General features: G+C 41.7%; 1 protein-coding gene across 3 annotated transcripts in view; it reads left to right on the top strand.

Annotated features, from left to right (window-relative positions):
- LOC105493661 (solute carrier family 35 member F2) overlaps window positions 1-21,474 on the top strand; it is a 69,795-nt gene that overhangs the window by 25,347 nt on the left and 22,974 nt on the right. Inside the window, exon 2 of one of the 3 annotated variants that reach the window (XM_071075533.1) lies at window positions 4,678-4,784. The exons of the other annotated variants lie outside the window; for them this stretch is intronic. The gene's annotated coding sequence lies outside the window, so the exon portion shown is untranslated. The remainder of the gene's footprint in view (window positions 1-4,677; window positions 4,785-21,474) is intronic. 3 annotated transcript variants of the gene reach the window in all.

Below are 21,474 nucleotides of genomic sequence, written 5' to 3'. Positions count from 1 at the left end.
ACTACTGATTCCTTTGGATGAGCTGCATCTTCAGGCTCCATTCATGCGGGGGAATTTACAATGCTGTCCCCTTTGCTGGGATGACAGTTCTTATAGCCCTTTTATTGACCCAAACAACTTGTCTTTATTCTGGAAGTCTAGATGAAATATCACCTTATGGCCGGGCGCGGTGGCTCAAGCCTATAATCCCAGCACTTTGGGAGGCCGAGATGGGCGGATCACGAGGTCAGGAGATCGAGACCATCCTGGCTAACACGGTGAAACCCCGTCTCTACTAAGAAATACAAAAAATAGCCGGGCGAGGTGGCGGGCGCCTGTAGTCCCAGCTACTCGGGAGGCTGAGGCCGGAGAATGGCGTGAACCCGGGAGGCGGAGCTTGCAGTGAGCTGAGATCCGGCCACTGCACTCCAGCCTGGGCTACAGAGCGAGACTCCGTCTCAAAAAAAAAAAAAAAAAAAAAAAAAAAAAAATATCACCTTATGAGTAAGGCCTTCCATGAATCCCAGATTTGGTTAGATCTCATCCTACCTCGCACATCTCTTTGTTCATCCTCACCACATTAGGAATTGTTGCTTTACTGTTCTTGTTCACTGCTGTATTGTGAATTCCATGAGGACAGGGGCTCCATTTCTCTGTGTTCCCATAGCTTGACACAGCGTTAGGATCTAAAAAAACAAGTGCCGAATTGAATTGGGTACCATTAAGGAGACGGTAATAAGAGTCATTGTGTTTGGGAGGCCGAGGCAGGCAGATCGCTTGAGTCCGGGAGTTCCAGACCAGCGTGGGCAACATGGTGAAACCCTGTCTCTACTAAAAATACAAAAAATTAGCTGGGCATGGTGGTGTACGCCTGTAGTCCCAGCTACTTGGGGGCTGAGGTGGGAAAATCACTTGAGCCCATGAGGTTGAGGCTGCAGCGAACCTTGATTATGCCACTGCGTTCCAGTTTGGGTGGCAGAGTGAGATCCGACCCTGTCTCGAAAAAAGGAAAAAAGAAAAAGTCACTGTGGGCTATTGAAGTTGCCTTCCAGGTTTGGACTATTTCCGCTAAGCAGGCAGGGAAAATTCGCACACAGTCCAGTCTCTAGGTAAAGTCTTGAAGTGGTGTGCTACTGCAAAGGCCTGTCTTGAAAAAAGACACAGGTATAACCTCTGATTTGATTGTTTTGAGATAGATGACCTCCTGCAGACAAGGCTGCAGTTTACCAGGTGTGCTGTGTTCAGTCCATAGGTGCAATTACCTTCAAATACCTTAAGTGGCTGTTTGCTCTTGCTCCAGACTTTTCTGTTTTTGCATGTCAGTGTGCATGTTAATGATTTAAGGCATTGAATGTTGGCCTCTTTAGCAACCGTTTGATTTCCTGCATAACTCTCATTTTCTACAGGACTTGATATTGGTAGCTTTTATCTTATTGGCTATGGGATGATATTATGATGGTTTACAGTTGTCAGGTATTACAGGAGTTGTATATGTTGGTAGTGTGGACAATGTGATTGGAGTGTATTAGGATATTTTTGCATGCAAAATTCCAAGTTAAATGTAAAATAATTGTAATTCTATAATAACTGAATCTGTAGTCATGCAATATGTTGTTATCTGTTATAAAATGTATGGAAAAATATACTCAGATATGAGTATATATGATATGAGTATATATGATCAGATAAAAGGTTGGGCATTTATAGACAGAAACCGCATTAGCCTGTATTTTTACAGCTGTGGAAATCTAGCCTGTGTTTTTGTAGCTTCATTCATTTTCTTTTTCTTTGAGATGGAGTTTCACTCTTGTTGCCCAGGCTGGAGTGCAATAGCGCGATCTCAGCTCACTGCAACGTCCGCCTCCTGGGTTCAAGTGATTATCCTGCCTCAGCCTCCCGAGTAGCTGAGATTACAGACATGCGCCACCACACCTGGCTAATTTTGTATTTTTAGTAGAGATGGGGTTTCACCATGCTGGCCAGGCTGTTCTCGAACTCCTGACCTCAGGTGATCCACCCACCTCAGCCTCCCAAAGTGCTGGAATTACAGGCGTGAGCCGCCACGCCCGGCCGCTTCATTCATTTTCATCAACGTTTGAATGCATCCTCTATTGGGAATTTATTTTAGCAAGAGTCATGTAGGAGGGAACATGGTTAGCAAAAGCACTCTACTTATGCCAGTAGGTTTGTATTTTGAACCTGATTCTGAGACTTTTGAACAGCATCAGTTAGGCAACCCATTTCACCTCTTTTTTTTTTTTTTTTTTTTTTTGAGACAGAGTCTCACTCTGTCACCCAGGCTGGAGTGCAGTGGCGTGATCTTGGCTCACTGCAACCTCTGCCTCCCAGGTTCAAGTGATTCTCCTGCCTCCGCCTCCTGAGTAGCTGGGATTACAGGCACGTGCCACCGCACCTGGCTAATTTTTGTATTTTTAGTACAGACAGGGTTTCACCATGTTGGCCAGGATGGTCTCAATCTCTTGACCTCGTGACCCGCCCACCTCAGCCTCCCAAAGTGCTGGGATTACAGGCGTGAGCCACTGCGCCCGGCCATTTCACCTCTCTTAGCCTCAGTTTCTTCATCTGTAACCACACAGCTTTGGCAAATGGATCAAAAATAAGATAGGGTGTAGAAGAGTTTTTGTAAACTGGGAGCCACTATAGAAAACATAGGCAAGGTATTCTGATGGGGTCCATTAGCATGAATATAATAAATACTTGATGATGATGGGTACCCCACTGGCAAGTGCAGGGAACTTTAAGTCAGCAGTTTGGAAATCTGGTCTAATCACAGACCAGAAAAGGTTGGGAGAGAAACAAAAGATGGAATGTGAGCTGCAAGTCCAAATTAGCCACAAGGATTAAACATGAGGAGTCAAGGGGAAGCCTTCCAATGTTATAATTAGTGTTTTCTTCTAGTCCCTGTACTTTCCTAGTTCTTTTAAGATGGAATGTAGTTTTTTTTTTTTTTTGAGACAAGGTCTCACTCTGTCACCCAGGCTGGAGTGCAGTGGTGTGATCGTGGCTCACTGCAGCCTTGAACTTCCTGGGGTCAGGTGATCGTTTCACTTCAACCTCCTAAATAGCTGGGACTATAGGTGCATGCCATCATGCCCAGCTAATTTTTGCATTTTTTTCTGTAGAGGAGTCATTTGATCATGTTTCCCAGGCTGATCTCACACTCTTGGGCTTCAGCGGTCTGCCCACCTTGGCCTCTCAAAGTGCTGGGATTACAGGCGTGAGCCACCACACTTGGCTGTAAATAGATTTCTCGTTGTTTGAAAACTAGTATGTACAAAATAAAAAAGAAAATAACAAAAAACTTCCATAATCCCACCCAAATTATCTGGTTCTTTTAAGGTTTAATCAATCAGGCAATTTGATCCATCAATCAGTTCATCAAATCATTGACTTCTAAACCCTTCCACTACTGTCTTTTGGCTTCAGGCCTTCTGTTGTTCAGAATAGAATGAACCAGTTCTGGGAACTAACAACATTGGGAATGCTCGGAGGTAGACATTGTCTTGATTGGAAATATCCTGAGTTACAAGTAAAGTGACTGGATATAACCTAGTGGGTTATTTGCCTTATCTAGACCCATACTAAGCTTGCTCTGCTCTCAACTTCTGTTGTATTGCTATAGAATACTGCAAAATTAGCTCACCCACCCCCTCTTATAGTCTAAGAAATGCAGTATAACATTTGGTGAAGATCAGCAGAAAAAAGAATATTTTGCCAATTTCAGAAATGTCCTGCTCCATAAGAAAATATAACTGGTGTTATAATTTATAGGGTAATTTTTGAAAAAGCTTGCTTTATTGCTTTATTAAGTAGCAAGACTGTGGTTTTGGCAAAACTTTATGAACATATTTCTAGAGTGGTAGATAAGAAGGCTGACACCTGAACCTCTCGATTCCTGTTCTTTGCCAGAATTTTCCAGTTCTCTTTATCTGGAACATCATGATCAGTTCATTTGGTAGTGACCAGTCTCTGGAGAAAGTAGCTCTTGCTGTTCAAACTTACACTGATACTTGAAAATAAAGGTGGTAGTTTTTAATGAGAATCGTCACTGCTAACTTTGACAAACGGTCACAAGGCGACCATCTCAAAAGAAAAACCTATCTGGGAAATATAGGATTAAAGTTGCTTCGTGTATCTAGAAGAAATATAGGATTAAAGTTGCTTCGTGTATCTAGAACAACGGCAAATAAATTACATGTCCCCCCACTTCATGAAGATACTTTTTGTATCTGCCTTGCAACCAGATAAGATTGTCTTGTTGGTTGGGTGCGGTGGTGCATGCCTATAATCCCAGTGCTTTGGGAGGCCTAGGCATGAGGATCGCCTGAGGCCAGGAGTTTGGGACCAGCCTGGGCAACATAGTGAGGCCTTGTCTCTACCAAAATCTTTAAAATTAGCTGGGTGTGGTGGCATGTGCCTGTAGTCCCAGCTACCTGGTAGGCGGAGATGGGAGCAGATACTATCACTCTGTCCCATTCCCATGAATGTTGAAACTTATTTTACATTTTTATTTTTAAGTTGAATGCTTTCTCATAGTCGCATTTGGGTTGACACGTTTCCAAGTTAAACTGTAGACTGATTTCTTCTTGTAATCCATTTGTTCCTACTTGTTCCAGTTGAACTAACAGAGGTTTCAGAAAGGTCAGCTTTCTCTGGTGGCATTTTTTACCTTTGCAGCAATTCTGCCAGCCCATATTGATTCATATCCTGGATAAACAAAGATGAATATGACGCTGTTTCTGCCTTTTAGGAGCTTGTGAACTACCTGGGAAGCCATACACATAGTAAGTAGAATACTGTGTGAGACATTTTATATTAGATTAGCAATCTTCAGGTTTTTCTTACATTATGAACCCCTTTTATTATTATTTTTTGCCAGGAATCTTATGTTTTGAAATATTTTGACACCCTTTCCCCAATACTCATTTGTTAAGTAATAATGAGTTTATTTTTTTCTCTCTCTTTTAACTAATCAGACACTAGAACTTCTGGTTAGCAAGAGAAAATGACTGTTACCACGCTTGGTTGATATAATTAGAGCTGAAAGGAAATACAAGTGATGTTTTGGTTTGTCTGGACAGCCTTGGCATGGGTACATGTAGGGTTTCTGTTGACTTAAAAAAAAGTTTTATGGAAACATTCAAATAAAAGTAGAGACTATTCTCTACTGTGATGACAACCCAGTTTCCTTCTTTTTTTTTCTTTTGTGATGGAGTCTTGCTGTGTTGCCCAGGCTGGAGTACAGTGGTGTGTTCTCGGATCACTGCAACCTCTGCCTCCTGGGCTCAAGTGACTCTCCTGCCTCCGCCTCCCAAATGGGCTACAGGCATGCGCCACCATGCCCTGCTAATTTTTGTGTTGTTAGTAGAGATGAGGTTTTGCCATGTTGGCCAGGCTGGTCTTGAACTCCTGGCTTCAAGTGATCTGCCCGCCTTGGCCTCCCAAAGTGCTAGAATTACAGGCTGAGCCACTGCAACTTGTCCCTTATCACCCAGTTTCAGTGAATGTCAGCAGTTCATTCTTGTTCCATTTATACACTTCCACTTTCTTCCTCTTGGATGATCTTAAAGTAAATCTCAGGCATCACGTAATGTAATGCACAGATCAGTGTTAATCTCTAACAGATAAGAACTTAAAAGCAACTATAATACCATCATTCCATCTAAAAATATACAATAATTCCTTAATATAAAATACCCAGTTCATATTAAAATTTTCTCAGTTATCTCATAATTAAAAAAAAATAGTTTGTTCAAATCACAATGCAAACAAGGCCCATGTATTTTAATAGGTTGTTATGTTTATATCTTTTTCTGTCTTAGGCTTACCTTCTTCTCTTTATTTTTAAAGAAACAGTTCATTTATCATGTGGTTTTTCACATTTTGGTTTTTGTTGATTGTGTCTTTCTGATAAGTTAACAATATTTTCTTTTTTTTTTTCTTTTCTTTTTTTTTTTTTTTGAGACGGAGTCTCACTCTGTTGCCAGGCTGGAGTGCAGTGGTGTGATCTCGGCTCACTGCAAGCTCCACCTCCCGGGTTCAAGTGATTCTCCTGCCTCAGCCTTCCGAGTAGCTGGGACTACAGGGACCCACCACCACGCCCGACTAATTTTTGTATTTTTGGTAGAGATGGGGTTTCACTATGTTTGCCAGGATGGTCTCGATCTCTTGACCTCGTGATCCACCCGCCTCGGCCTCACACAGTGTTGGGATTACAGGTGTGAGCCTCCGTGCCCGGCCAACGGTATTTTCTTCTTAGGATAATGTTTTTAAATGCATAAATATATAAGATTATAATGGAAACCAATTGCAAAGATTTAGTTGTCAAATTATTAAAAAGTAAATTGGGATATATGTTAATATAGAGGCTTCTTTTCTTTAAAATTTACTAAGTAACAAAATATCACAATGAGTTTTTAACTATGATGATTTTTTTTTTTTTTTTTTTTAAAGAGATGGCATTTTGCTCTGTTGCCCAGGCTGGAATGCAGTGGTGCCATCAGAGCCCACTGCAGCCTCAAACTCCTTGGCTGAAGCAATTCTGCCTCCTCAGCCTCCCAGGTAGCTGGGACTACAAGCATGCACGATCATACTATCACATCCAGCCTTTTTTTTTTTTATTTTTTAAAACTTCTATAGAGATGAGGTCTTGCTGTTTTGCCCAGGCTGGTCTCCAGCTTGTGGCCTTAGGTGATCCTCCCGCCTTGGCCTTCCCAACATGCTAGGATTACAGATGTGAGCCAGCGTGCCTGGTTTACCATGATTTTGGAGTAGCGATGAATATAAATTTTATTTGAAATTTTAGCTACAGTTGCCATATGAAATGAAAATATCTGAATTCTTTTGGCAGCAAAGTCTTAGGTATTGCTGGCACCACTATAGTTTGTTGCCTACATTTATAATTGAAGCGATTATTAAATTTTAGTTCAATGTTACTGAAAATGAGGATATATATATTTTTTTCTACTGAAATTCATAGACCCTAGAATATTTTCATGGACCTGGTCCATGTACCCCAGGTTAAAAAAATCTGTGGTCCTATTTTTTTTTGGGTAAGATTTCATAGGTATTGTGTACTACCATGAAGAGATGTCTTAGTTTGTTTTTTTTTTCTGTAAAAATATCCAAGGTTGGTAATTTATACAGAAAAGAAGTTTATTTCATACAGCTCTAAAGGCTGGGAAGTTCAAAGATTGGGCAGCTGCATCTGTTTGGCTTCTGGTGAGGGCCTTGTACTGTGTCATAGCATGGTGGAAGGCATCATAGGGCGAGAAGGGTACACTGAGAGTCAAACAGGCTTTTTTTTTTTTTTTTTTAAGATGTAATCTCACTCTGTCACCCAGGCTGGAGTGTGGTGGCACGATGTCTGTTCACTGCAGCCTCTGCCTCCTGTGTTCAAATGATTCTCCTGCTTCAGTCTCCCAAGTAGCTGGGATCACAGGCACCTGCCACCACACCTGGCTAATTTTTGTATTTTTAGTAGAGACGGGGTTTCACCATGTTGACTAGGCTGGTCTCGAACTCCTGACCTCAGGTGATTGGCCCACCTCAGCCTCCCAAAGTGCTGGGATTACAAGCATGAGCTTTTTTTTTTCCTTTTCTTTTTTCTTTTTTTTTTTTCCTACCGACCTCCTGCTCTGAGACAGAGTCTCTCTCTGTCGCCCAGGCTGGAGTACAGTGGCGTGATCTTGGCTCACTGCAACCTCCGCCTGCTGGGTTCAAGCAGTTCTCCTGCCTCAGCCTCCCGAGTAGCTGTGACTACAGGCGTGCGCCACCACGCCTAGCTAGTTTTTTTGTATTTTTAGTAGAGACAGGGTTTCACCATGTTGGCCAGGCTGGTTTCGAACTTCTGGCCTCAAGTGATCCGCCTGCCTCGGCCTTCCAAAGTGCTGTGATTATAGGCAGGAACCACCGCGCCTGGCCAGGATTAAGTTTCAGCATGAGTTTTAGAGGGGACAGATATTCAAATCATGACAGGAGATATATAATGTTTTCTTGTCTGTTTCTTTTTTGTTATGTTAGGAGCTATTGATGTTTTGTCTAGATCCATTATTTAATTAGGACTCCTAAAGTGATATTTTACTTGTCGTCCCCTCTTAATTTATTGTACAGACTATTTCCACAAGGACAAACTCCTTGTCATCAACTCTTCGATTACTCTGAGGTATAATTTGTATAAGAAGGGCAGGATAAACATTGACTGATTTCTTTTATTCACCAGTCTTCAAAATAATAAGTTCATTCCCTAGCATCCACCAAAGAAGACCAGCAAGTTAAAAAATTTTTTAGTATTGCTATTTTTTTTTTTTTTTTTTTTGAGACGGAGTTTTGGTCTTTAACCTAGGCTGGAGTGCAGTGGTGCGATCTCAGCTCACTGCAACCTCCGCCTTCCGGTTTCAAGTGATTCTCCTGCTTCAGCCTCCTGAGTAGCTGGGATTACAGGCACTGCCACCTGCACATCTAATTTTTGTATTTTTAATAGAGATGTGGTTTCACTATGTTGGCCAGGCTGTTCTTGAACTCCTGACCTCGTGATCCGCCCGCCTCAGCCTCCCAAAGTGCTGGGATTACAGGCCTGAGCCACCGTGCCCAGCCAGTATTGCTATTAACTCATGGGTTTCAACATTTGAGGTGTTTCATTCCATTGCATTTATTCTTCCCAGTGCTAAGAATTTATTTTTGTCATAGATTCAATCCTTAGTTTTCTTACTATTTGGTGTGACAAGTTGTTCCAGGCTTATTTTGTACATTCCCTGCCCCAGGTCTGAAATCAGCCATTCTCCAAAAAGCCCTAGTTCTTTTTATTTTTGTTTACTTACTTACTTACTTTATTTATTTTGAGACGGAGTCTTACTATGTCGTCCAGGCTGGAGTGCAATAATGCAATCTCGGCTCACTGCAACTTGCGCTTCCTGGGTTCAAGTGATTCTCCTCCCTCAGCTTCCTGGATAGTTGGGATTACAGGTGCGCCACCACGCCCAGCTAATTTTTTTTTTTTTTTTTTTTTTTTTGAGATGGAGTCTTGCTCTGTCGCCCAGGCTGGAGTGCAGTGGTGCAATCTTGGCTCACTGCAACCACCGCCTCCTGGGTTCTAGTGATTCTCCTGCCCCAGCCTTTCGAGTAGCTGGGATTACAGGTGCACGCCACCATGCCTGGCTGATTTTTGTATTTGTAGTAGAGATGGGGTTTTGCCATGTTGGCCAGGCTGGTCTCGAACTCCTGAGCTCAGGTGATCCTCCTGCCCCGGCCTCCTAAAGTGCTGGGATTACAGGGGTGAGCCACCACATCCAGCCATTTTTGTATTTTTAGTAGAGACGGGGTTTCACCCTGTTGGCCAGGCTAGTGTTGTACACCTGACCTCAAGTGATCCACCCACCTTAGCCTCGCAAAGTGCTGGTGTTACAGGTGTGAGCCACTGTGCCTGGTTCCTAGTTCTTTTTAGTGGGAGGTCGTATTTAGTTGCCATTATCTAGACACTAGAGGTGTTTATAATTAATGGATTAGTCATTGTTTCAGAGCTTTTTAGGGGAGATAGGATATCTATATGTATATATTATGAAATACTCATGACATACTACGAAGTACTCATGAGTGAATTGTACCTTTCAATAAAGTTCAAAACTATAAGGTTTTTAACTTAACCTCTTCGATCTTACAATTTCATCTTCTTTTTTCTATATATCCCAAATGAATACATCAATATTCATATTGTATGTGTATGTATATACAATATTCATATATCAATATGTATATACAGTATTCATATTGTAGGGGGACACGGCCCTCAAAGCCAGAAGAGGTTAAAGGGGCTCCCATCAATGTAATTTCTTATCTTCTGTATTCCACAGTATTTGTACATACTCCCAAAATAATATCAACACTGTATCCAAACAGTTTAAGCTATTGTACCGTTCTTTTTGATCCTATGGTATATTTTATTAGGAGTGTACTGTCAAATTAGTATGTTTTAAAGTCTCTTGAAATAATTCCTGTCTGTTTGGTTTTGCTACCACCTTTTAAAACATCAAGTTTATTTTAAATTTTGTTTATTTTAGATGTGGCTTTTTTAAATTTCATTTTTGTTTTACATAATTGTAAGTTATGTAACATACTTACATGGCCTCAAAGGCAAATCTATAAAACAAAGTATCTTCAGACATACACCTTTTACTTTGCTCCCTCTGCTGCCCTGTACACAACTTTTAAAAAGTTTTGGTTTGGCCGGGCACGGTGGCTCACGTCTGTAATCCCAGCACTTTAGGAGGCCAAAGAGAATGGATCACCTGAGGTCAGGAGTTTGAGACCAGCCTGACCAACCTGGAGAAACCCTGTCTCTACTAAAAATACAAAATTAGTCTGGCTTGGTGGTGCATGCCAGTAATCCCAGCTACTTGGGAGGCAGAGGTTGCAGTGAGAGTGAGCTATTGCATTCCAGCATGGACAACAAGAGCAAAACTCTATCTCAAAAAAAAAAAAAATTTTCTTATTTTGTCTTTCCTTTAAAAAATTAACAAATTATAGATAAATATTTGCATTCCATACCCATTTTTCTCCACATTTGCTTCTCCTTTTTAAAAAAGGAGTCACTTTATAACAGTACATATAAATATGTGCTTTGCTTTTTATAGCTGTACAGTAGTAATCCTGTGTGTTTATTCAGCTAGTCTCCCATTGTTAGACATTTTGTTTTTTTCCTTTAGTCTTTTGCTAGTATAAATAGTGCTGCAATGAATAGCTTTGTAGACACACCTTTTTGTATTTTTGCCAGAGTTGCCTTGGGGTAGATTCCTTGAGACAAAATTGCTAGAAATTGTCAAATCAGCACCCCCAAACTCTCCCGCTGAAATAGAGATTTATCGTTTTGCACTTTCACCAGCAAAAGTCAGAAGTACTATTAAGTTTTTGAAGTGTCAAAAACAGATCCTGAACAGCCCATGGATTGCATTCACTTATTCCACGGATTCCTAAAAGCTGACAGACCTCGGAATCAGAAGCATTGCTGTAGACCTTTGCTCACTCAAGGTCTGGTCCATGGATCAGCAGCATGAGTATTTCCTGAGAGCTTGTTAGGAATGCGGAATCTCAGGCCAGGTGCGGTGGCTCACGCCTGTAATCCCAGCATTTTGGGGGGCCGAGGCGGGTGGATCACGACGTCAGGAGTTCGAGACCAGCCTGACCAACAGGGTGAAACCTGTCTCTACTAAAACTACAAAAATTAGCTGGGTGTGGTGGCAGGTGCCTGTAATCCCAGCTACTCAAGAGGCTGAGACAGGAGAACTGCTTGAATCTAGTTGGCGGAGGTCGCGGTGAGCCGCGATCGTGCCCCTGAACTTCAGCCTAGGCGACAGAGCAAGACTCCATTTCAAAAAAAAAAGCGGAAACTCAGGCCTCTCTCCAAACCTACAGAATGAGAAGCTGCGATTTAACAAGAGCCTTAGATGATTCATATCACATGAAAGTTTGAGAAGCACCAGGCTAGAACCGTGTCCTTCAATGCTATAACTCCCGGCCTCATGCAGTTATTTAAGTGAAAATGAATCCAAATCGAATAAATAGAATAAATAAAATAGAATAAAACGAAACATTCAGTTCCTCATTTATACTAGCCACATTTCAAGTGCTCAAGAGCTACTTTTCAAACATGTCTATCACTGTGGTGACATCTACAGTGTGGCACAATGCTGATCCCTGGCTTCACTGTCTAATTTGGTAGCCATTCTCCATATATGGCCATTTTAGTTAAGTTGAAATGAAATAACATTAAACATTCAATTCCTTATTCACATTAGCCGTGTTTCAAACACTCAATAGCTGCATATGGGTAGAGGGTACTCTATTGGACGGTGCATATATAGAATAGACAGGTATGGTCAAGAGGTTACCAAAAGGCTGGGCAAGCCAGAGGAAAGAAGGAAATAAAATGCACTCAGTGCCTCAGGTGGGTGGATGTGCTAGGTACTTTGATAGGTTACATCAGTTAACCCTTAGGCGCATAAAGGGTGGTATTACACTCACTTAAAAAAAAGTAAGAGAACTACCTAACACTAATAAAGAGTAGAGTTAGATCTTCGGATTCAAAGACTAGGAGTCTTTCTACTATGTTCAGAAGGAATAATCTTTTCCTGAAGGCCACATCTAAATTGCACTCTATGCTAGCCTTTTCCAGAACAAGACATGGTGTGCACCACTGTTTTCACTTGCCTGTACCTGTTTCTCTTCTTTTTCATGTTTCAAATTTAAATCCAGACCCCAGTTTTATCTAATTCTAGAGCTTGTATTTTTTCCACTGTAACATTCATTGAGTTCACCTTTGAGGGCCTCTTGTCTACAGTATTGTCTGCCTTGCATTTTAACATGATGCCATCTTCATAATAGTAGCATTTTTTGTTAACTTTAAATAAACATTTACTGAGCACCTATTCTGAGTAAGACATAATCCAGTGAGCAAAAAGAAAACACTGATTTTCTTTCTTTTACTTACCTTCTTTGTGAGGTGATCATGTATGCCACTACACTTATCTGTTTTTTAAAATTTGACTTTTTAAGCTACTTTGAGTTTTGAATATGACTTTAACAGAATGTGGGTTCTTCAAAATTGCAAGCTACTTATGCTTACTAGAATTTGATGATACATTAATGGCTAAACTTTTGAATCATAGGAATGTGGAGATGGAAAGAAAACAGTTCATCTTGGCTGCTACTTACTGTGTAAAGAAAAGCTACTTATAATTCCTTCCTTCCTTCTTTCCTTCCTTCCTTCCTTCCCTCCCTCCCTCCCTCCTTTCTTTTCTCTTTTCTTTTCTTTCTTTCTTTTTCCTTCCTTCCTTCCTTCCTTCCTTTTTCTTCCTTTCTTCTTTTTCTTTCTTTCTCACTCTCTTCTTTCTTTCCCTCCCTCCCTCCCTCCCTCCCTCCCTCCCTCCCTCCCTCCCTTCCTTCCTTCCTTCCTTCCTTCCTTCCTTCCTTCCTTCCTTCCTTCCTTCTTCTTCCTTTCTTCTTTTTCTTTCTTTCTCACTCTCTTCTTTCTTTCCCTCCCTCCCTCCCTCCCTCCCTTCCTTCCTTCCTCCCTCCCTTCCTCCCTTCCTCCCTCCCTTCCTCCCTTCCTCCCTTCCTTCCTTCCTTCCTTCCTTCCTTCCTTCCTTCCTTCCTTCCTTCCTTCCTTCCTTCCTTCCTCCCTCCCTCCCTCCCTCCCTCCCTCCCTCCCTCCCTTCCTTCCTTCCTTCCTTCCTTCCTGTGTCGACCAGGCTAGAATGAAGGGGCGTGATCTTGGCTCACTGCGTACTCCACCTCCTGGGTTCCAGTGATTCTCATGCCTCAGCCTCCTGAGTAGCTGGGACTCTAGGCGCATGCCACCACACCTTGCTAATTTTTGTACTTTACTTAGTAGAGATGGGATTTTGCCATGTTGACCAGGCTGGTCTCAAGCTCCTGGCCTCAAGTGATCTGCCCACTTCTGCTTCCCAAAGTGCTGGAATTATAGATGTGAGTCACAGTGCCTGGCCAAAAACTATAACTTATTTCTAAACATGCTTCTAATATAATTTAAAATGCTTTAGAAATAGAAACTGGGTAGCTTATGTGCAGAGTGCGAGAACTTGGTCTAAATGAATATTTCTTTTTGGGTTCCTAATAGGATTTTTATAGATGTACTGGAAGTTGTTATTCTTTACCAGGTATTTACAGGTGGCAGATGTAATGGATTTAAAAATCTCCCCCAAGTAACTGTGTTCCATAGGAGTCTTAGCACTAGTATGAAATCCTGCCTTTAGCTGACAACATGCAACCTAGCAGCACAGATTTATTGAGACATAAAGTGAAGGGAATGCATAATTTGCATTCAAATAATGCATCTTATCCATCATTTGGAACTCTTTTTTCTTCAAATAAAAAGGAAAGAATAATTTAGTGATTTGCCATCCTGATTGTGTCTTAGACTCATCTAGGAGACTTAAAATAGGCTGATATTTGGAATCTACCCCCTGAGAATCTGATCCAATTGGTTTGGGCTGGGGTCTTGGTGTCAGTGTTATTTTTAAAGCCCAGTATTTTTAAATATATAATCAGTAGAGGACTGCCTATCTAATTTGAAAGAGTAAATAAAGAAGAGCTGAAGAAATGAATGCATTCCATCACTGTGTCTCATATATATATTATATATGTGTGTATATGAGTGCATCTCATTACTGTCTCATATATATGTTATATATATGTGTATATGAATGCATCCCATCACTGTCTCATATACATATTATATATGTGTGTATATGAATGCATCCCATCACTGTGTCTCATATATATTATATATGTGTATATGAATGCATCCCATCACTGTGTCTTATGTATATGTGTATATGAATGCATCCCATCACTATGTCTCATATATATGTGTATATGAATGCATCCCATCACTGTGTCTCATATATGTATTATAGGTGTATATGAATGCATCCCATCACTGTGTCTCATATATATTATATATGTGTGTATATGAGTGCATCCCATTACTGTGTCTCATATATATATTATATATATGTGTATATGAATGCATCCCATCACTGTGTCTCATATATATATTACATATGTGTGTATATGAATGCATCCCATCACTAGGTCTCTCATATATATATTATATATGTGTGTATATGAATGCATCCCATCACTGTGTCTCATATATATATTATATATGTGTATATAAATGCATCCCATCACTGTGTCTCTCATATATATGTGTATATGAATGCATCCCATCACTGTCTCTCATATATATTATATGTGTGTATATGAATGCATCCCATCACTGTGTCTCTCATATATATTATATATGTGTGTATATGAATGCATGCCATCACCGTCTCATATATATTATATATATGTGTATATGAATGCATCCCATCACTGTGTCTCATATATATATTATATATATGTGTATATGAATGCATCCCATCACTCTCATATATATTATATATATATATATGAATGCATCCCATCACTGTCTCATATGTGTATTATATATGTGTATATGAATGCATCCCATTACTGTCTCATATATATATTATATATATGTGTATATGAATGCATCCCAGCACTGTGTCTCTCATATATATTATATATGTGTGTATATGAATGCACCCCATCACTGTGTCTCATGTGTATATATAATGTAAAACTAGTGTTTAAATTAGGCACACACTCGTATTTTAAATTAGGCACACACTCGTATTATGGCCTTTCCTCCATTCCTCAATCTTCCTGAAATATCTTTCGGGTGTGTGATTGTTTTGACTCCTCTGTGAACCTTTCCCAGGACGTCTTGAGCTTTGCTTCTCCTTGGCTGCATGCACAACTCTTATTTTAACCCTTTCTCATTTTATTGTGGTTTTGTGTTGTGAGGTCTGTCTGACTCCTCACAGAAAACTCCTGAGGTTGTTCAACAATAGCACATACCCTATGTGCCAGGCACTGTTAATCATGGAGAATATAATGTCCCTTTCCTCCTGGAGCTTAGAGTTTTGGGGAAAGAACAGTCATAAGCGGTGTGGTATTTTGTAGAGGCACAAAGTGGAGCTCCCTGATCTGTTCTGGGGAGAAGCAAGAGGGTCTGGGACTGGAAAATAGATGAGTCTTAATTCTAAATTCCTTGTGCTTGGCACATATTAACAACCATTGAACTCTGGTGAATATATGGCTGAGGAGCTTACTGACTGAAGACATGAAATCAGGTACATGAGTATGTATTTTGGAATGGAAAGGAGGTTACAATATAGATTTTAGGTTTCCTCGAAGAAAGAAGGAGGGAAATAAAGTGCCTCATGATCTTTTCTTCTTTCATTCCTTGAATTTTTTTTTTTTTTTGAGATGGAGTCTTGCTTTGTCGCCCAGGCTGGAGTGCAGTGGTGTGATTTGCAATCTCTGCCTCCTGGGTTCAAGTGATTCTCCTGCCTCAGCCTCCCAAGTAGCTGGAATTACAGGCACGCGCCACCACACCTGGTTAATTTTTTTGTATTTTTACAAAAAATACAAGGTTTCACCATGTTGGCCAGGCTGGTCTCGAACTCCTGACTCAAGTAATCCACCCGTCTTGGCCTCCCAAAGTGCTGGGATTACAGGCATGAGCCACTGTGCCTGGCCTCATTCCTTAAATTCTTAAAGTTATAAAATAGATTCTAACAATAATGTGGTTGGAAGTGACCTTACTCAGCCCATCTTCTACCTGTTTGTCCACTCCTGCCCTCAGTGATCCATAACTCTTGTTTGCTGTGTATTCTGGAAGGCTGGCTCCCCCGGTGTGAAGCTGCCTTGGGGAAATTTGTCTTGGAATTGGATCATATCCTGCCATTGAAGTTCATTTTAGTGGAGGTTCCGTTAGAAAAACCGGGACAGGATATATCCGAAGGTCGGATGCATGTTTCTTCTGGCAACTTCGCTTAGACAGGAACAGGTTTTGTTATGGTATAGAGAGTTCCTCTGTTCAGAATTCACGTGAACCAGGACCTTGTACAAATTTTATACAAACGTGAATGTGGAGCTGTAAGTAACAAAAATTGTTTTGAGGCCTTCAGTGTCTGTAAGTCTGAGTGTTTTTGTCTTCTTTCTTCCTTTGTTCAAGTTCCTCCCCCCTCCCCCCCAGCTTTTCTCTGTCTCTTGCTCTCTTACTCTTATAGATGAGGTCATTATGATTTGGAGCCAAGAGAAGTGCATTCCTGTAACTTTAAATCTCCATACTCAATTTGTGACTCTCCTTTTTTTAGAAGATGGTTACAGTTTATAGTAGTTAGAGGACAGCTTGCTTAATTGTGCTATTTTAGAATGCAGATATGAGCTTACTGTAGGAATTCTGTCAATTTGTGAAGAGGGCTTAATGCTTCCACACTTTTTATTCTCACTTATTTCAGATTTATAATTGCTTTCAAGTCCATTATGAGATGTGAAAAATGTTCTCAATTTGATTAGGTTATCAGCCACTTGGTTAGAGTGTCTGTGCCTGGTACTTTGGACGTCCAACTCCCCCATGATGTACAGGGAAGCAGTGTGACTACTGGGAGGAGAGAGATGAGGCCAGGCTCCTTCTTTCTTGACAGCAAGGCGAGGTACAGGGATGCTTTGAAGAAGGGTGTTTTGTCTTGCTTTGAGACAGAATCTTGCTCTGTTGCCCAGGCTGGAGCGCGGTAGCGCCATCTCGGCTCACTGCAACCTCTGCCTTCCAGGTTCAAGAGATTCTCCTGTCTCAGCCTCCTGAGTAGCTGGGATTACAGGTGCCCGCCACCACGCCCAGCTAATTTTTGTATTTTTAGTAGAGACGAGGTTTCACTATGTTGGCCAGATTGGTCTTGAACTCCTGACCTCAAGTGATCCGCCCGCCTCAGCCTCCCAAAGTGCTGGGATTACGGGCGTGAGCCACCGTGCCCAGCCTGAAGGGGTTTTCTAATATAAACTCTGTTATAAAATCATAATGGAGAGAGAACGGAGGGGAAGAGAGGGATGAGCGGAAAGAGAGGAAGGAGAAAGAGATATAGAATGTCGGAAGATACCAACTGTGAGGGATGACCCACCTGTTATCCCAAGACTGTGTGCTGTAGCAGGGACAGCAGATGTTTAATGGCCAGGAAATTTGGGCATTAGCTCTGCTCCCGTGTGATCTTAGACAAAACACTACTCTTTTCTGGGCGGCAGTCTCCTTGATTAAAGTGGGTTAGTGCTAAGGTTCTGCAATTCTGAGACTTCCTTCCAGGGAAGAGAGGAAGTTTCCTTAGAGTCCTTCCTCCCTTCCTTCCTGCCTCCCTCCCTCCCTCCCTTCCTTCCTTCCTTCCTTCCTTCCTTCCTTCCTTCCTTCCTTCCTTCCTTCCTTCCTTCCTTCCTTCCTCCCACCCTCCTTCCCTCCCTCCCTTCCTTCCTTCCTCCCTTCCTTCCTCCCTCCTTTCCTCCCTCTCTCCCTCCCTCCCTTTTCTCTCTCTCCCATCCTTTTTTTTTTTTTTTTTGCAAACTCTCACTCTGTCGCCCAGGCTGGAGTGCAGTGGTACGATCTCGGCTCACTGCAGCCTGCCTCTCAGGTTCAAGTGATCCTCCTCCCTCAGCCTCCCAAGAAGCTGGGATTACAGGTGCACACCACCATGCCCAGCTAAATTTTGTATTTTTAGTAGAGACGGAGTTTCACCATGTTGACCAAGCTGATCTCAAACTCCTGACCTCGGGTAATCCACCCGCACAGCCTCCCAAAGTGCTGGGATTACAGACGTGAGCCACCTTTAAGAAAATTTGAACCCTGTGATCTGATCTTTTAATAGTTAGGAGCACTGATCTCTTCTGCCTTTTACAGACAGTATGACGATGGGTGAATTCTGGACCTGCTCTGAGTCTCATCTTCTCCATCTGTAGCATGAGTGCAATAGGACTTTTCTCAGGGCTGTTGTCAGGATCATGTTATTGAGATTGTGAACTGTGATAGGTACTAATTGAACAATGAAATATAGGAAAATTGGAATCATTTCCTCAGCCGGGTACCTCTCCCCACATGGTTCCTGAGAGAGGCATATGGCTGGGAATAATGACACAAAATAAACGAACTTTTTCATCCTTTGGCTTTGGCCCCACATTCCCGGAGACTCCTGGTGCACTATACTGGACTAAGCAGTGAATTTCCTTTGTCTAGGATAGGGCAGCCTAGGACCTGAATCAATGCAAACCATGCCTCCTTCAAGAGGAAGTGTGCACAAGAGAAGGAGATAGCAATTCCTGGATCTGGTTTAGCTCATCAGCCGGTGCTGGGTAGAGCGTGCCTAGAAAGAATGCTACTTGTAGGGGAGCAAATCCTTAACTTTTGGCTCATCTTGGTGTAAATTTCCTCCAGTAACCTAAAACAATGTCCTTGGATTTGGCCAGTTCTTGACATCATCACCTTCCCCTTAGAGAGTGGAGATTCCTTCCTTTTGAGAGTACCAGACTCAGCTACATGAAGTAATATAACCCTTTGGAGAGCAATCTAGGAAAACAAAACTGAAGATGCTTGTGCCCTAAGAACAAACACCATCTCGTCCAATTCTGTTCTTGGATATATCCAGAGCAAATGATTCCTTTAAACTTTATTGTAGAAATAGAAAGTCATTATATTTGTAGGACACTCTGAGTTTCCTGCTCCCAGCAGAATGCAACTGGCTGGAATCTCTCCAGATGCCTTAGATGGCTCCCATCAGGCCATCCTGAGTACTGAGGAGATTAAATCTTAGCGTATCTATAATCCATTTTTTTTTTTTTTTAATAAAGACAGGGTCTCACTTTGTTGCCCAGGCTCTTTTGAACTTCTGGACTCAAGAAATCCTCCTATTTTTTTTTTTTTTTAATAGAGATAGGGTCTCACTATGTTGCCCAGTTTTGAACTCTTGAGCTCAAGCAGTCCTCCTTCCTGGTCTTCCCAAAGTGCTGGGAGTACAGGTGTGAGCCACCACGCCTCGCCATCTGTAACCCATTTGTACCACCTGGCTAAAAACTAGAAAAAACTCTTAGAAAATTACATCAAAAGACATATGAAAACAAAAAGAAAAAGGAATATAACCAAAATATTCATCAACGATGGAATGGATTAATAAAGCATGATGTAGTCATGTGGTAGAGTACTATACAGTACTGAAAAGAAAGAACAAGAACTCATGTATCCATATAGATGGCTCTCTCAAACCCTGTTGATCAAAACCACAATTGCAGAAGTATATACAGTATGATGCTGTCTATTTAAAATTTTGAAACAATGCTATTTGTTGCTTAGGGATACTTACATAAATATTAAAATATGTAGAAAGGCATGAAAATAATAAAGACTAAGTTCTAATTAGTTACCTCAGGAGGCCTAAGAGATTAGAGAGAACACACGTGGGATACCTTGATGTTGCCAAATGTTTCTTTCTTTTCTTTTTTTCTTTTTTGTAGTGGTGTGATCTCAGCTCACTCTAACCTCCACCTCTCAGGTTCAAGCTATTCTTGTGCCTCAGCCTCCCTACTAGCTGAGATTACAGGCGTGCACTACCATGCCTGGCTAATTTTTGTGTTTTTAGTAGAGATGGAGTTTCGGCATGTTGCCCAGGCTGGTCTCGAACTCCTGGGCTCAAGTAATTCACCCACCTCGGCCTCCCAAAGTGCTAGGATTACAGGCATTAGCCACTGTGCCCAGGTGACAATTGTTTCTTTCTTTTTCTTTTCTTTTTTTTTTTTTTTTTTTTTTGAGACGGAGTCTTGCTCTGTCGCCCAGGCTGGAGTGCAGTGGCGTGATCTCGGCTCACTGCAACCTCTGCCTCCCAAGTTCAAGCAATTCTCCTGCCTCAGCCTCCTGAGTAGCTGGGACTACAGGCGCATGCCACCACGCTCAACTAATTTTCTATTTTTAGTAGAGATGGGGTTTCACCATGTTTGTTAGGCTGGCCTCGAACTCCTGACTTCGTGATCCTCCTCTCTCAGCCTCCCAAAGTTGCTGGGATTACAGGCATGAGCCACCGCGCCCAGCAAATTGTTTATTTTTTGAGGTGATAGATACATGGATACATGTTGATTATACATTATACATACTTTGTTATTTGTTAGATAGAAGAATTACTAAAAATTAAAAATGAAACATGCTGTGAGAGAGTAGTTCAAGGTGAGGCTGGAGAGTCAGATGGTGGGTTGCCTGTAGGGCCATTTTAAAGTGTGGCTTTCACCTAAGGCCAGAAGGAACCAGCCAGTGAAAGGTTTTATTTTTATTTTTATTTTATTTTAGGCTTTAGACATGAGAAATAATCTCATAATATTAACACTCAGAGCATCACTCCTGCTGCAGCGTGGAGACTGGATTTGGGTAGAATGACAGTAGGACAGGAAGAATACTTAGAAAAAGTTTCCTTTTTGAAACACCATCTTCTCTAGGCCTCCAGATTGTTTCTTCCTTCCTAGTTCTCCCCTTAACCTCTCTGGCCATGCCCCTTTATCTCCATCTCTAATGAGTCTTCCTCCCTCCCTCCCTTCCTTCCTTCCGTCCTTCCGTCCTTCCTTTCTTCCTCTCATTCTGTCACCCAGGCTGGAGTGCAGTGGTGCAGTCTCAGCTCACTGCAACCTCTGCCTTCTGGGTTCAAGCGATTCTCATGCCTCAGCCTCCTGAGTAGCTGGGATTACAGGCGCCCGCCACCACACCCTGCTAATGTTTGTATTTTTACTAGAGATGGGGTTTCACCATGTTGGCCAGGCTGGCCTCAAACTCCTGACCTCAAGTGATCTGCCTGCCTTGGCCTCCCAAAGTACTGGGATTACAGGCATAAGCCACCGCATCCAGCCTCTCTAGCCCTTTAAATATTGCTGTTTCCCACGGTATGTCTTTTTTGCTCTTTTCTTCCCAATTTTTAGTTATATGCCTTGGTGATCTCATTATGTCCCGCATTCAGCTACCACCTTTATGCTCATGATTCTCAAGTTTATTTCTCCAATCCAATCCTTTCTTCCAGCTCCAAGCTGCCTACTGGA

Source organism: Macaca nemestrina, chromosome 12, assembly GCF_043159975.1.
Source record: "Macaca nemestrina isolate mMacNem1 chromosome 12, mMacNem.hap1, whole genome shotgun sequence".
NCBI classification, from domain to species: Eukaryota; Metazoa; Chordata; class Mammalia; order Primates; family Cercopithecidae; genus Macaca; species Macaca nemestrina.
Note: the sequence above shows the minus strand (reverse complement) of the source record. Positions and strands in the feature narration are given on the sequence as shown.